Here is a 16011-nt window from a genome sequence, read left to right on the forward strand (position 1 = left end):
TATAAGCTGAGTTAACTACTTTACTAAGGTTCAGGGAAAAACCACAGAAGAGCCGGGGAAACATTATTAAAGTCAGAAGCTCTAGATATCTACTGTTAGATTGTGTCCCTTAGAAATGAAGGAGTATCAATAATATTTTTGCCTGAATAAGATCAGCATAATGACAACATCATTTGAAATGTTTATGTAGACAGGAGTGTGTGTGTGTGTGTGTTTTCATATGTATGTGTAACAATAATAATTAAGTGATGAGCTTGGAAACATGGGAGAGGCAGGATGGGAGTGATGTAGATACAGTGGTCATATGTAAAGTCATCAAAACATAAAATAAAAACTGTAGTATGGGACTGAAAGGAGAGGAGGGAGCGAGCTTGAATCAATCAATCAATAAATCAATAAGATATTTTAAAGTTAAAAAATCTCAGAACCTCTTCCATACCTATAGAAACAGAGTCTATTTTATCAAATTTTGTTGATCATTTATAGGTACATTCAGTTAAAGATGAATTAATTGAAAAAGAATATCGAATTGAAAATTATGCTTCTTGTATTTACTGTCAAATATCTATTTGTTTTGACTCTCATCATCTTCAGTTGTTTAAAAAAAAGGACAATCTGTCACAAGTCACTAAGTCTTACACGTTGTGCATAATTTTGAAACTATGGTTACCTAGGACTTTAAAAAGATGACAAAAATTATGTTAAAATAATCTTAGTATATGATGGATATGTAAGCTGGCCTTCACACTGAGTACAAAGAGAAATAAAGGCAAAAATCTATTTCTTGACTCAATGTAAAATATTATTTGTAGAAAAAGAAAAAGAATACATGTTTTTCATCTTCACTTTCATAATAATTCTCAATAGAAAGATAGTTAAATAACATATCACATTACTTCTTGAAAGCATATATTCAGCACTCAGCACTGCTAACATAAGAAACAAATACATATGAGAGAAGACTTGCAAAAACTTTTCCCCAAAATATTAATTGGGATCTCTTGATAGCCAATGTGATACCAATTACCTTGAACTCTAAGATTTCATTACTACAATAGTAGAGTTGGATGGTAGAATACTCATAAAGCATATGTGTAATATTTTTTCAACAAATACTAACCCAGCAGTGGTAATATATGCCTTCAATCCCAGCACTTGGGAGGCAGATGCAGACAGAACTCTGTGAGTTCAAATCCAGCTTTATCTACAGAGTAAGTTCTACAACATCCAGGGCTACACATAGAACCCTGTCACGAAAAAAATACAAAAACACAAACCAAACTGAATACAATTAACGTGAAAAAGCTAGAAACTGAGAGTAGGTAAAGAATCTGTGAGGAAGTACTATGATCTATATAGCAGAGGTTATGAGGAAAAGCTTTGAATAATAGTTTTATTTGTATGTCTGTGTGTAGCTGCAAATGAATAACAAAATAATACAAAAGAAACCAAACAAAATTACTATTAAAAAGGCAGAATAATGTCCTAGTTAAAATTGTGAGTAAAAGTTGATTTAATTAGTGCTCAATTAACCATCTTTGGGACATATTTGAGATAGACATTCACTGTGACCGAAAACCTTCCTATTAGGTTAAGCCAGCAGAGCATGGCATCATGTCTGACTTTCGACCACGGATAATGAGTATCATACATGTCTTTATGTTTGTACGGCAAACACTTTACTGACTGAGTGCTTTTCTTCAGCATACAAAAATATTTTTTCTAATACTTTGGAGGACTGTATGGTGTGTGTGTGTGTGTGTTTGTGTGTGTGTGTGTGTGTGTGTGTGTGTGTGTGTGTGTGTGTACTTGGACCTTGCTGCCCTGAGCATATGATACAAAACTATTTTTGTAGTGATGCTTTTACTTCCTTCATACTCACAGTAGTACACGAAAAATGGGATTTTCTCAATGTTTTTCTATAATCTTTTACCTACGTGATCCTATATGTAACACATATATCAAACTCACTATGACTCAATGTCTTTTTCTTAAGTGTAACAATAAAGCTATCTCCCATGTGTGGTTTTAGAGAGTTTTATGAGATAATATAAACATTGATTATTTTATTATTATTGTATAATAAAGTACAGACAGATTGTATTGTATCATATACTCAGTAAATCAAGATAACACACACACACACATTAAACACACACATATCATACATACCTCTCCCTCAAGTTAGTAAATAGAACTATGCCTAGGCTTGCGAAAACTTCTCATCCAATAAAGTGTTTGCCATACAAACACAAGGACTCATAGAATACCCAGACCCCATGTAAGAAACCATGCCATGATGGTATATTTAGCCAGTTTAACCTAATTTGGAAGGTTCCAAATTATAAGACTACATGTGGCTGATATCCAGAACCCTGGACACTTTCATCAAAGTTGTTAAAGAAAACATCATATTTATGCTTCAGAAAAGTAGTATTTGGTTAATTATACCATACTTTTAAAGATAGATCTAGTTTAAGGAATTTTTTCCTTTATAAATTTATTTTAAAAATTCTGATTGACTGAAATTTGATCATATTTAAAGTGAACAAGGCTTACTCTAGCCTATTTCTTGTATCTATGTATCAGTATTCTAAATATTCCTGTCAATACATGTAAGATTAAGCATGCTTCTAAAGGTACTGAATATAAACTTTTTTAATGAGGAAATGGTCAAATTCTCTTTTATTAATCCATTCAGATGACTTTCATGTTTAGTATCTATAGTCCATTAGTTACCTAATCTTTTTTGATGAATAAATTACTGCTGTTTATTCTAGAGTGTGCACTACTAACAATTAATTATTAACTTTGTCAAATAAAGTAACAATTTTAAAAGTGTTTTCCTTTTCTACTATCTTTTTACCTCATAACATGTCTACAGTAATATTGCTATTTAAAGCTATGTTTCCTCAGCTAGTAGTACTGAAGAATTTTAATTTAACAAGGTATCACATTCAAAGGCCTAGATCTGTGTGATCTGACTGAAAGGGAGACACACCCTTCGTATACACCTTTAATCTAAAAAAGTGTCTGACAGACAGACAAATCGGTGAATCAGAGAAAGATTGACAAATGAGTCAGACATAATATATGCCAACACTCATGAAAACAAACAGGAAAGAGAAGTTACTTAAGAGCAGTGCAGACAGAAGACAAGAGAGTTTGGGAAGACCATATGGTAGAGTTCCGTTGTACAGTCCAGTTTGGTGCAGATCATTTGAGTGTAGTTGAGTTGACACAATTCAGTTAATTGAAATCAGAGGCAATTTTTCTAAGCAGAACAATTCAATGAAAAGCAGAAAGAAGCTATTTTGAATCATTCAAATTGGAGAGGAATTTTGAGCTATAGCGTCTGAGTTGAACCAGCCAGCCAGAGTTCAGAAAGAAATAGAAAGTGTGAGCTTATTCAGTACTAAATCTTAAAGGCTGAAACATTCTAGGCCAAGTATATCAGACAAAGGATTGAAGATGAAGCTTTCAAGGTTCAGCTTTGTATGGAGACTAGAAGCTCCCAGGCTTAGGCCTAGGAATAGTTAAATAGAAATGCTCTGAGCTCAGCCCAAGACTGTATTAGAAAGCTTTTGGTACAGTTCTCATCTCACCTCCATTTCTCAAGAAATAATAATAATATTTAAAAGGAGAATTTACTACTTTGATTTCTAGTTATTCCATAGAAAAAGTCTTGCTAGCATCCTATGAGTCAAGTTGTGGTCTATAAATAAAGTCATAAATTTTATTTACTACAACTGCTTACTCTAAAGGCAAATGTTAGTGGAGGCCCAATGATCATCCTATCTATTTCTGAGCAATATATGAACGAGGCTAAAACAATTGGCAGAGTAACATTTGTTCATATAAAGAAGAAGATGAACATTTATCTTTATAATTATGCAAAGTTAGAAGAATGTAAAGTGATATTACCATTTATAATCAATTTTGTTCTTTAATAAAAACAGTAGCTCTTTTAGAAATCCTTATCAAATTTTAATTAACTGTTGTCAAACTTACACAGAATACTGAGACAGTCTTTGGATGTGGAATAAGTAGGTATTCTAGTTTTTAGCTATCCTATGCATTAGCTACTGCTTTACATAACTCATATAACAAAGTCATTTGCTAAGTAATGTGTTAGTTGGTAATGAATTCTGATGGATCTGTCAGTAAAGTGTTGGCCTTAGAAGCAAGAAGACTTGTATTCAATTCCTAGGATCCACATATAATCACAGGGCAGAGTAGCATAAAAGTGTAATTTTAGCACTAGGAAGGCAGAGATAGTAGAGTGTCTGGAATTAATTGGCCAGCTTAACTAACCTACTTGGTGAATTTAAATGCAAGGTTGTCCTCCAGCTTCTGTAGACACACACATGTGCACACATAATAAGTCTGATGGCTAATCTAGGTTGTCAACTTGACAGCATCTGCATCAGGAATCAAAGTCCAAGCTTCTGGGCAGTCCTGTGAGGGAATTTTTTCTTAGATTTTTAAAACCAAGAAATTAATTGTAATTCTGTGCAGCATATTTTAGTGGTGGCCTGTATAAAATAACATGGAAAAAGAGAATTTTTGCTTTTGCTTGTTTGCCCTCACTCTAGCTGGCAAGTTAATCTTTCTTGTTGCTGCAGCATTCCTTCAATGTGCTAAAAATTTGGGGTTTCTAGCATAGAGAGAAAGCCAGCAGTTCTCTAGCAATCTTCTCGGTATCTAGGGTCAGATCAGCACTAAAGAGATTTCCATCATCATGAACTGAATAACTACAGATTTATTAGCCTTTTCAGAATTAGACAGCCATTATTGAGGTATTATGACTGCATCTTGTAAACCAATCTAATAAATGTCTTTTTCACACACACACACATACATACACACACACACACACACACACACACACACACACACATTTCTGTTCATTTAAGGAACACTAATGCATTCATGTATAAATATTCATCTGCACATATACAAATATTCTTATATACATGGAAATATTGATTAAATGGTTTGCATTTAATCCTTATAAAAATAGAAAATCTTTAAGACTGGAGCAATGTGGTTTTTGAGTCTAGACAAAGCTTACATACTACAATTACTAAGAAGAATCACTCCATTGTCTTGCTGTTCAGTATCTGGTGGATGGCCTGCATATCCAGCACGCTGGTCTAGGCACTGCTTGCTTCTGGGCTAAAACACACAGATCTTGAGATTAAAGGTCCCAAGGTCCTGTTTCTCACCCAGGGGAGGATTAGACAACTCAGGGTGAGGCCAGAGGCTCAAGCACTAGGCAAGGTTCCCTGCTTTATTGGAAGAGGTAGAAAATGCGTTTCCACTGGATCTTACAGTTTAGTTCTTTTAGAATGAGATTGCTGGTATCGGAAGGCAGTAAAGACTCAGGAGCTCTAAAAGTCCATGATAATACCAATAGTGTTGTTACAGACCTTTATTAAGCTGTTATGCTAAATAAGGCAGAGGAAGTTGATGGAAGCAGAAACTAGCTGGCAGGCAGGTTTAGTGAGATGGAGGTCCAAGCTAGTGGTGGCAATGGAGCAGGCTCCAGAAAATACCAGGGAAATTCTGCCATTGTTGCCTGACTGCTTGGCTTCCAGCAGAGGTTCTTCCCCAGAATTAAAGGAGTTTCAGACAGACATGTTGGAGAAATGGAAAGCATCAAAATAGAGTACACTAGCCAGCCTTTATTTATAAACCTTGGACTGTGGAAAGTGGTTTGAGGATGAATGTGTCTGATTCACTATGGTTAAAGGTTCCAAGATATTTAATACACATACAGTGGTACAGTATCTCATTTACAAAAAGTAGCATGTGGTCGTATAACAAGAAAGAAAACATAGTACTTAATCATTCTATGGGTGAGGGAATAACTTAACTGTACATTAAAGGTCATTTGCTAGAGGCTATGATCTCCTTAGCATAGGGTGGGGTTTTGTAGACCAGTTTTCATATCAGGAAATGGTAAGATCTTCCCTGAGGCCTATGTGACACTCCTTACAAGATCTGGGCTTAACAGATCAGGCAAAGTGAGAACCATGCTGATAAAAGGGATTATATCATCAGAACCTGAGCATAAATGTCTGTGCAGACATGTTGTACTTCAACCTTATCCAGCAGAGTCCTACATTACCCAACAAGTACTCTTGATTTTTTTTTCTTTTTTTTTTTTATTAATTTATTCTTGTTACATCTCCACAGTTGAGTGGAGAATGTGATACGACTTTCTCACATACTCTTGATTTTTTGTGTCCCTGTTTTAATGTGTTTTGTGGGTATTTATGATCTGTAGATTCTATGCACTTGAATATTACGGGTCTCTGAGGAAACATACAATACAAAATATTTTGTTCATTTTTCAATTCACTATTTAAAAATCTATTTTAGCTTTATGTGAATAGATGCCCTGCAATTAGTAATGACCCTACTGGTATAATGATGCTTTCATATATGTTTTACACAATTGAATCATGACATCTCTCCTGATATCATTCTACAGAACATTTTAAGGTGATCCTATGTGAATAATACCAATAGATTTTTATAAAATTAGTAAAATGCAAGATATGTATTTGTAAGACCAAACAAGGGAGACTAAAAGTAGTGATTTTAAAAGAAACAGGATAAAGTATTGTCCAGGCATAGGACACACAGTTTTTCTAATCATCTAATTCTTTTAAAGGTTTGTAACTGCTGTTAGCTCTTGATTATAGCAAAGGAAACTACAGTTTGAAATAGTCAAATGATTTGCTTATACATAATATTAGTCAGCATTAATACGATATTTGAACCTAGATCAATTTGGCTATAAAAATTCAGAGTTGACTATCATGAACTAATACTTGACTGAAGTACTGAGAGGATATAAAACAGTACAAAGTGCTGTAAAAGGAAAAGAAATATATGGGCTGTGTGACAACAGATGATATCATAGATATGCTAACTAGAGGTATGTTCATGTAACAGGCATAGAAGTACCCATACTAGGTGGTTTGAGATAATGCATTTATACTATAGCTTATTACTTATAGCCCCATGAGCAAATTACAGGATTTTGGAGATAAACTGAGGCTTAACCAGAGGAGTTTACTAGTTCAGTGTCCCATCAGTAAACAAAAGCTGAGCTAATGTTTAAACTATGGTTCTTTTACAAAACAAAACAAAACCCAAAAACCTCAAGCTCTTTTTACTCATTTTAATGATTCACAGGATGGAACTTTGCAAAAAATGGCACTTAAACATTTATTGAATAAATTAGAGTGTCCTAAATCTTGACAAGCAGAAATATATTCTGAAAATCTTTCTATGTGAAGGAAAAAAGATGATCAAAAGCAGAGAAATAGGGTTTTGTGGTAGTTTTAGACAGACAGCAAACCATTCAATTTAACTTACATGTAGAATAGTGGTAAAAAGTCATGGAAAAATTAAGTTGGCAAGATATCTAGTATTAAAAAGCTGATTAAAATTGTATGTAAAAATTTCTACCTAATATAAAGTGTTTTTATCATAAAAATGAGACATACGATGAAGAGGTTTTAAATATTTTAGTATAATTAATGCTTCCCTGTTCTAGATGACTGAGCAGGAAGTGACAGAAAAAAGTTCATATTGAGAGTTATTCTTTCAAGGTCTGCAAGAAAATATTGGAATTTTGAGAAGAATTTTATTGAATCTCTAGATTGCTTTTAGTAAGGTGGCCATTTTTACTATGTTAATTCTATCAATCCATGAACATGAAAGATCTTTCCATTTACTGATATCTTCTTCAATATCCTTCTAAAGGGACTTGAAGTTCTTTTCATACAGGTCTTTCACAAAAAATAAAAGACCCGGGATACCTGAAACAATTCTGCACAATAAAATAAATTCTGGATGTATCACCATCTCTGATTCAAGCTGTACTACAGAGCTGTTATAATAAAAACACTGTAATAAATATTGGTATAAAAATAGGTTGATGAATAAAAACCAAATCAAAGACCAAGAAATAAATCCACACATATATGGACACCTAATTTTTCATAAAGAAGCCAAAACCATAAAATAGGAAAAATAAAATTGCCAAGAGCTATCCTGTTAAGGGAACTCATAATGGTGTAGGTCTGTAGTGGATGTAAACATGTCTTATTTTGATCCCAAGTGTGGGAGGTAAAACAGACTTCTGTGAGGGTACGTGTTCTTTGTATGCTGGAGAGAGACTTGTGAGGGCACATGTAGTGTCTATCTCCTAGAAAAGAAACTGCCTTTTTTTGGGAAATGGTCTTTGCCAACTGATAAACACCCTAGTACTGACTCTGAAAGATGATATATACATATGAGCCCAAAACCAGAGGCTGGGCTTTTTGATTTTGGTATTAGTTCACATTGTTTGGCCGCATACCACACTGTTTCGAGACATTCCTAGAAAGAAGTGCTCCAGAGAACACTTCGTGGTTCTCAGTTCCAGCTGCTGTGGTAGCAGTCACCTTTCCTGAAATGCTGGTTTGCTATTTAACAGATTTGCTGGAATCCTGACAATGAAGAGTGGAATCTCTCCAAGGAACTGAGTCTAATATGTTCTACTGCTCCTGTTCTAATTAATCTCTTTTCTTTTCTATATAAGGTAGGTGGGTTAGAAGGAAGGTAAAAGTATTAAAGAATCCCAAATAAAGTGGATTTGAAAAAGTTCAAAGCCTACAGTGTTCTAACTGGATGTCTGCACGTAGAAGCTTACAAGCAGAGCCAAATATAACATCCTGCACAAAACTCAAGTCCAAGTGGAGCAAAAAATCAACATAAAACCACATACACTAAATCTATTAGAAAGGAAAGTGGGGAAGAGCCTTGAACCCATTTGCACAGGAGACAACTGCCTGAACAGAATACTAGCAGCTCAGGTACTAAGATCAACAATTAATAAATAGGACCTCATGAAAATGAAAATCTTCTGTAAGGTAAAGAATGCTGTCAATAGGGCAAAATGGCACCGTACAGAATATAAAAATCTCTTTACCAACCCTACATCCCACAGAAAGCTAATATCCATAATATATAAATAACTCAAGAAATTAAACACCAACAAACCAAATCACCCAGTTAAAAATGAGGAGAACTAAGCAAAGAATTCTCAACAGAGGAATCTCCAATGGCTAGGAAGCACTTTTAAAAGACATATTCAACATCCTTAGTCATCAGGGAAACACAAATCAAAACAACTCTGAGATTCCATCATACAGCCATTTGAATGAATATGTTAAAAAACTCAAGTAACAGCACACTGTGGCAAGGATGTAGGGAAAGAGGAACACTCCTTCATTGCTGGTGAGAATGCACACTTGTACAACCAGCTTGTAAACTAGTCTGGAGGTTTCTTAGAAAATAGATCTACCTCAAGACCCAGTTATACCACTCCTGAGCATATGCTCCAAAGACATCACAAGGATACTTGTTCAACTATGTTCATATCAGTTTTATTCATAATATCCGGAAAGCAATCTAGATGTCTGTCAACCAAAGAATGGATAGAGAAAATGTGGTACATTTACACAAGGGAATACTACTCAGCTATTAAAAACAAAGAATACAACTAAATGTCTTTGGAACTAGAAAATATCATTCTTAGTGAGATGAACCAGACCAAGATACACATTCATGGTATTTTTTTACATACAGGGAATTAACCATAATATACAAGATAACCATGTTACAATACACAGACCCAAAGAAGTCAAGGAAATACCAATGTAGGATGCTAGAATCTCACACAGATGAGGAGATGAAACATGTATCTGAAGTATATGAAGGGAGAGAATGGTGTAAGAGAGAAAGTGGGGAGAACAATGGAGGTAGAGATCAAATGTGGGGAGAGCTAGGTGGACAATGGAGGAATGGGAGGCGTAGGAACTGGAGATAGAAGGGAAGTTGGTGAGGGAGCAACTTCTGGACAGTGGATGACCCCAGGAATCTACTGGAGGGTCGCTAGCTGAAATCCCTAATAGAGGAAATCTTAGATCCTGAAGTTGCCACTTCTTGTAGCCAGGTAAGTGTTCCAATGGAGAGAGGGAAACAGCAACCCATCCATAAAACCTTCGACCCCAAATTTTTCTCACCTACAGTAAGTGTAGGGATAAAGGTGGAGAAAGATTGAGGAAATGGCAAACCAAAAATGACAGGCCCAACTTGTGACCAACCTCATAAAAGTGAGCCTACCCCTGTCAATATTAGTGATACTCTGCTATAATTGGTAGCAGGTAGGAGCCTAGCATAATTATCTTTGAGGGGTTTCATCTGGCAGCTGAGAGAAACAGATGCAAAGACAGACAGCCAAAGAATAAGCTGAGCTTGGGGAGTTTTGTGGAACAGTGGGAAGAAGCATAGAAAGAGCCAGAAGGGTCAAGGCCATCACAAGAAGACCTGGAAAGTAAAGTAACCCAGGCCCTTGGGGGCTCACAGAGACTGAACCAACAACCAAAGAGCGTGCATGGGATGAAACTAGATCTATACCCTACATATATGTAGCAGATATGCAACTTGGTCATCATGTGGGTCCTTTAACAATGAGAGTAGGAGTTGTCTCTAACTCTGTGCTAAACCTTTAGATACCTTTCTCCTAGCTGGATTGCTTTGCCAGGCCTAAGAAGGAGAGGATGCCTTTAGTCCTACTGTGACTTGATGTGCGAAGGTGGTTGGGTACCCATTTGGGTCTTTCCTTTATCTGAGAAGAAGGAATGGATAGAATGCAGGGGACACATTTTGAGGGTAGGACTGGGAGGAAAGGAGGAAGGGAGCTGTGATCAGGCTGTGAAATAATTAAATAAAATTTTAAAAGTAAGTTCATATTGGATCAATACAAGGATGCAGGTCTGAAAGGAAGATGCAACCATTTGGATTGTAGAAGATGTAGGAGACCTTGCAATATGTAAATCCATAATAGTTAGCATCTAATTATTAAAAATGATGTTACAAAGAAGGAATTTCAGCTTTCAAGTATGTAACTAGAAAAAAGCATATGTCTACTAATAATACTATAAAATTTTCTAATTGAAGACAGTAAGAGAAACAGTTATGATATTAAAAATATTAACACTTTATTAAACATTTACTCTATGATAAATAATCCTACATTAGTTCATGGTGGTATTTTATTTCTTAAAATAGCTGAATGTGATGACATATAATTTAACCCCACGATTTATGTGAGAAGGATTTGGCTTACAAAAATTAAGGAATATACCAGAGTTTCCTTAGATAGCAAATGGAACACTGAACATTTATATTTGTTGACTGACAAGCTAATGCTTCTCACACGGGCAAGTACAATTTGGGATAAGTACAATAGAGGAAATATAGTTGAATTTCACAATTTTATAGCTAAAAGAAACAAGTGATCCAAGAATATTCTTTTTTTCAAACAAAACTTTGTGCCTATGCATAGATGTGTATGCTTATGTTTGTAGGGTGCATATGTACACAGGTGTGTGTGTATGTGTGTGTATGTGTGTGTGTGTGTTGTATGTTTATGGAAGTACTGTTGTGGATCTGGAAGACAAAGGATAACCTGGGTTTCATTCATCAAATGTTATCAGATACCTTTTAAATTTATTTTTGTGTATGCGTGTATGTGTGAGACTATGGTTCCACATGCATGCAGAAACTGACAAATGCCAGAAGTCATCAACTTCCCTGAAAATGGAATTAGAGGAAGTTTAGAGCTACTATGTGGGTTCTGGTATCTAAACACAGTACCTCTGTAAGAGCTATAGGCACTTTTAACCTCTGAGCCTTCACTCCATCTCCAATCAAACTTTTTTGGAGATTTCATTACTTGCTTTCCTGAAACTCACCAGGTAGGCTAGACTGCCTTTCCAGCAAGCCCCAGGGATCCACCTCTCTTTTTCCATAACATTGGGATTATACTATGCCTGGCTCTTTTTGTAGGGTTCTGGAGCTCAAACTCAGTCCTGCTGAGAAGGCAAACACTTTAACAATGAGCTATCTCTCTAGACCAATTTTTAAGAGTTTTCTTAACATATTGTTGTTGCTGTGAAAATGTAGCTAACACTGGGTAGTGTGATTGACTAGCACACACAAGACTTGGTTCAGTGCTCAGCATCAAAAAACAAAGTATTATAGCTGAAGTCAGGGAAAAGAACAAGATACCAGTGAGTGAACATAGATGATAAATAGAAAGTTTTCTCAGATATACACTGCTAACATTTTAAGGTTATGTCTTGAAGTTATGATGTGATTTTTCAGTATCTTGTGGAAAGGACTAGTTAATATTAATATTTTAAAAATTTAAATGTGATTAATGTAATGTTATCACTAGATAAAAATGTACTATAGTGAAGATATGACCATAGATGTGAAAAATAAAGTGAAGACCTATTCTATCATTCCTGCTTTAAGACATTTTAAATCATTGTTTTGAGATTATAACATAATCATATTATTTTGCCTTTTCTCCTTTCCTCCCTCGAAGTCTTCCCAAGTTCACTCTTGCATACACACACTCACACTACCACCACCACCACCAACAACAACAACAAGTAAGATACTTTTTAAGTATCATCTAACTGGAATTATTATATTTCATTTTTGTGTGTATTGGGATGCAGAAGACAACTTCTCCATGAAACATTTTTGAGCAAACTCATTGGTCGCCTACTCTCAACAGAATGAGGATAAACCCATGTATGCACACATTTATCATCAAAGTCATCAAATGGGTAGTTACTGCCTAAGGACAAGCAGTGTACAGATCTTCAAATATTCTATGTAGCAAGAGAGAAAAATAAGTGAAGCATAGAACTTAGATTCTTTGATATACAATGTCAGTTAAAGATGGTTCAGTTGCTGCGGTACAAACACTTCTTTTTGCTTTTGGGAATTTTCTTCCATTTATCACTTGCCATTTAAATAACCATACTATTCCAAAACTATTGTTATCAATCTCATCACTAGATGGCAGTAGGATTCTTTTAATAAAAATGGAATGACAGCTCAATGTGTACAAGCAGGATTAAAAGTAAATTAAGTGACCAAGCAATTAATGCAAGAAAAATAATACAAAGAACTCCACTTTATCCTTTTAGGACACTCTGAACCAAACTTTTGTACATTTAGACTTGCTTAATTTGCTTTTATGACTTTACTGTAAGCGAATCTTAGAAGTGAATGATTCCTCACTTTTTAGAGAATTTCATTCTATTGATAGTTTATATATATATACATCTTCTGTATTCAATAACAGACAGTAAATACCTTGACTATTAGTTGATGAACACTTGTAAAAATGCTAAATCTAGAAGAGTATGTGTGTATGATAGAGGATGGGTTTACAGAAAAAAAGTAAGTTGAAATGCTTATTTTTTTATTAAGTTTAATAACTTCTAAAATGAATTTTAATGTGTATCATATACAACCAAAGGAATGGTTGGATATTATTTGACATTATGTATCATCAAAGGGTTTTTATTTACTCATTTAATTATGCATTTATTTCAGTGGAAAAAACTTTAACCTCAGGGAGAATATTAACCAGAAACACAAGGGCTTGTTGGGCCACAGAGGAAGAGGATACAGGCAATCCAGATGAGACTTGATAGGCTGATGTCAGATGTTAGGGGAGTTGGGCTCCCCTTTCTGAGGACTAGGGGAGGGACGGATAGGGTATGAGGGATACATAAAATCACAATGTTACAAGTAGAAGAGAGTTGCAATCTGAGGTATGGAAACTGTACATCAGGGGCCCAGAACGCATACAAGACTGTGTTTATTTTCTGTGTATACCATGCACAGATTTAGGAAAGTAGCATGGAAATATGTAAAATGGTGTAATCTATTTAGTTTAAAAAAACTATCTAACTTAGGTCTAGGACTTATTTGATAAATTCCCTGCCATATAAGCATAAGAACCTACTTCTAACACCTGACATTTCCACAAAACCCCACATATGGTTGAAGACTCCTTGGCTTCCTATAACTGGAAGGCAGAATGAGAGAGATTCCCAGAGCAGTCTAAGCAATATGTTAGCTCTGGATTCAGTAAGAGTCAGAGATACTGTCCCCCAAATAAAGAGGAAAGCCACAGTGGAAGACACCTGACATTAAGCTCTGATTTCTACATGCACACACACACACACACACACACACATGCACACAAACAGTTGTTTAATTCAAAGATTCAGAAAAAAAATTATACAAGCTGTATTGAAAGTGATCACTATGTTTTAAGTACAGTCTTCTGTAGCCAAGGTTCTATACGATTCCATTACAAAACTGTTCTAATGCTAGATATAATTCTTGATTAAAAAAAAGTATGCCTTGATGGCCGTGTGTATTAATACCATTATCACATAAGATTGTTACATTTTCTAAATTTTAAATGTTATTTATGATAAGATTTCAATTAGAACAATAAGTTAAGAAAATTAACAATGGATCACATGGGAATATTAGGCTAGATAGGATATTTTGTACACACACACGTGTGTGTGTGTGTGCTAGGATATGATATATTATTTCAAGTTATTTTATCTGATGCTAATATTTGTTCTTCTAAAATAATAGCAAAAATGATGTGAGAAAAAAACATTGAATTGGAATATAAGGGGGAAAATGCCAGAGGCAGAACAGAAGAGTAAAAGGACAAGGACTTTTGACTTCTATTGATTTGGTTCAACAAAATTAACTGTGTTGCCCATGGAGGAGTTACTAATGGAGTCTCAGCTGACTGAATGTCAAAACACAAAAATAGTACTTAGTGCACTGGGTTGCCAGCAAGATTAAATAGTAAAATATGTAAAAACACACTGGAAAAGTCAATCTCTGCAACAAATTGTGCTAGGAAAACTGGGTGTCCACATATAGAAGAATAAAGCTTGATCTCCATCTCATATCCTGTACAGAAATCTATTTAAAATGGATCAAAGACATTAATGTAAAACACAAACTTTAATTCTTAAAACTGCGACAGGAAATTATATGAACAGCACTTCAAAATATACTTATATGTGAGGACTTTCTGAAATGGATTCCAATAATTCAGTAAATTACAGAAGCAACAACTTACTGATGAGACTGCATGAAATTAAAAGTCTTTGACACAGCAGAGTAAAGAACAGCATGAGAGACTGGTGAGAGAGTAGGAAAATAAATCTTTGCAGTCTTCACATTTGAAGGATATAGACTACATAAAGAACTAAACACATAAAGGAAAAATATTAGTCATAACACCCCAAATCATTTATTCAGCACATGGAGAAATGAAATGACCAGAGTTATCAAAAGATGAGGTGCAAATAGCCAATATGTATGTGAGAAAAATGTGTTAACATCCCTATCCATGAGAAAGAGGCACATCAACTGCACACATTTGGTCAAGAGGGAGAGTGTCTGTAGTAATGGATGTTGTTCTTGGCCATGGAAGGTATCTGTGGGCCAATGAGAAAGTGGGTGTGCAAGTGTGTGAGCACTTCTGCCCCTCGCCCCTTGTTCTTATTTGAAGACATGATACCTGACCTAGCCTGGCAACGAGAAATGAAAGGCTCCAAAGGTCCCTTCTTAGGTTGCTGTGCAAAAAGGTCTTTTAGTCAAAGGCAGAGTCAGAAGTCCCAAGGTCTCAGAGTCAGCCCTCAGTCTCTTTTTTCCTCCATCCACCTCCAGTGCTTAGAAGTGAGGACTTGATCAAATAGAAGAGACTGGATGTGCCCTGGATACAGATTGTGGAGGTGTTTCTGGTATGAAACAAACAAAGAAAGTACACGAACATCCAACCTCAAGAGGTTATAGTTTTGATAATTACGAAAAGTAATAATAGTAACTGTGAAGGGTGTGGAGAAATTAATTCTTTACATTACTACTAGGGAACAAATTTAGTGTAGCCACTAAATACATCACTATGGAGATAACCTAAAAACAACATTTAACAAGACAGAACTACTTGTTACAACATTTCTGGAAATCCATGTCAGCATACAAAAGAAAGAAATATCTACACATTATTTTTATAGAATCAGAATAGGCAAAAAT

The 16011-nt window shown here is 35.2% G+C and overlaps 1 non-coding gene across 1 annotated transcript; it reads left to right on the forward strand.

The window, feature by feature from the left end:
- Positions 1 to 15355: 15355 nt before the first annotated feature.
- LOC127186108 (small Cajal body-specific RNA 2) lies at positions 15356 to 15725 on the forward strand. Its single transcript, XR_007830341.1, has one exon. It is a non-coding gene; the product is annotated as a small Cajal body-specific RNA 2 (non-coding RNA).
- Positions 15726 to 16011: the final 286 nt, after the last annotated feature.

This window comes from Acomys russatus, chromosome X (genome assembly GCF_903995435.1).
Source record: "Acomys russatus chromosome X, mAcoRus1.1, whole genome shotgun sequence".
Lineage (NCBI taxonomy): Eukaryota > Metazoa > Chordata > Mammalia > Rodentia > Muridae > Acomys > Acomys russatus.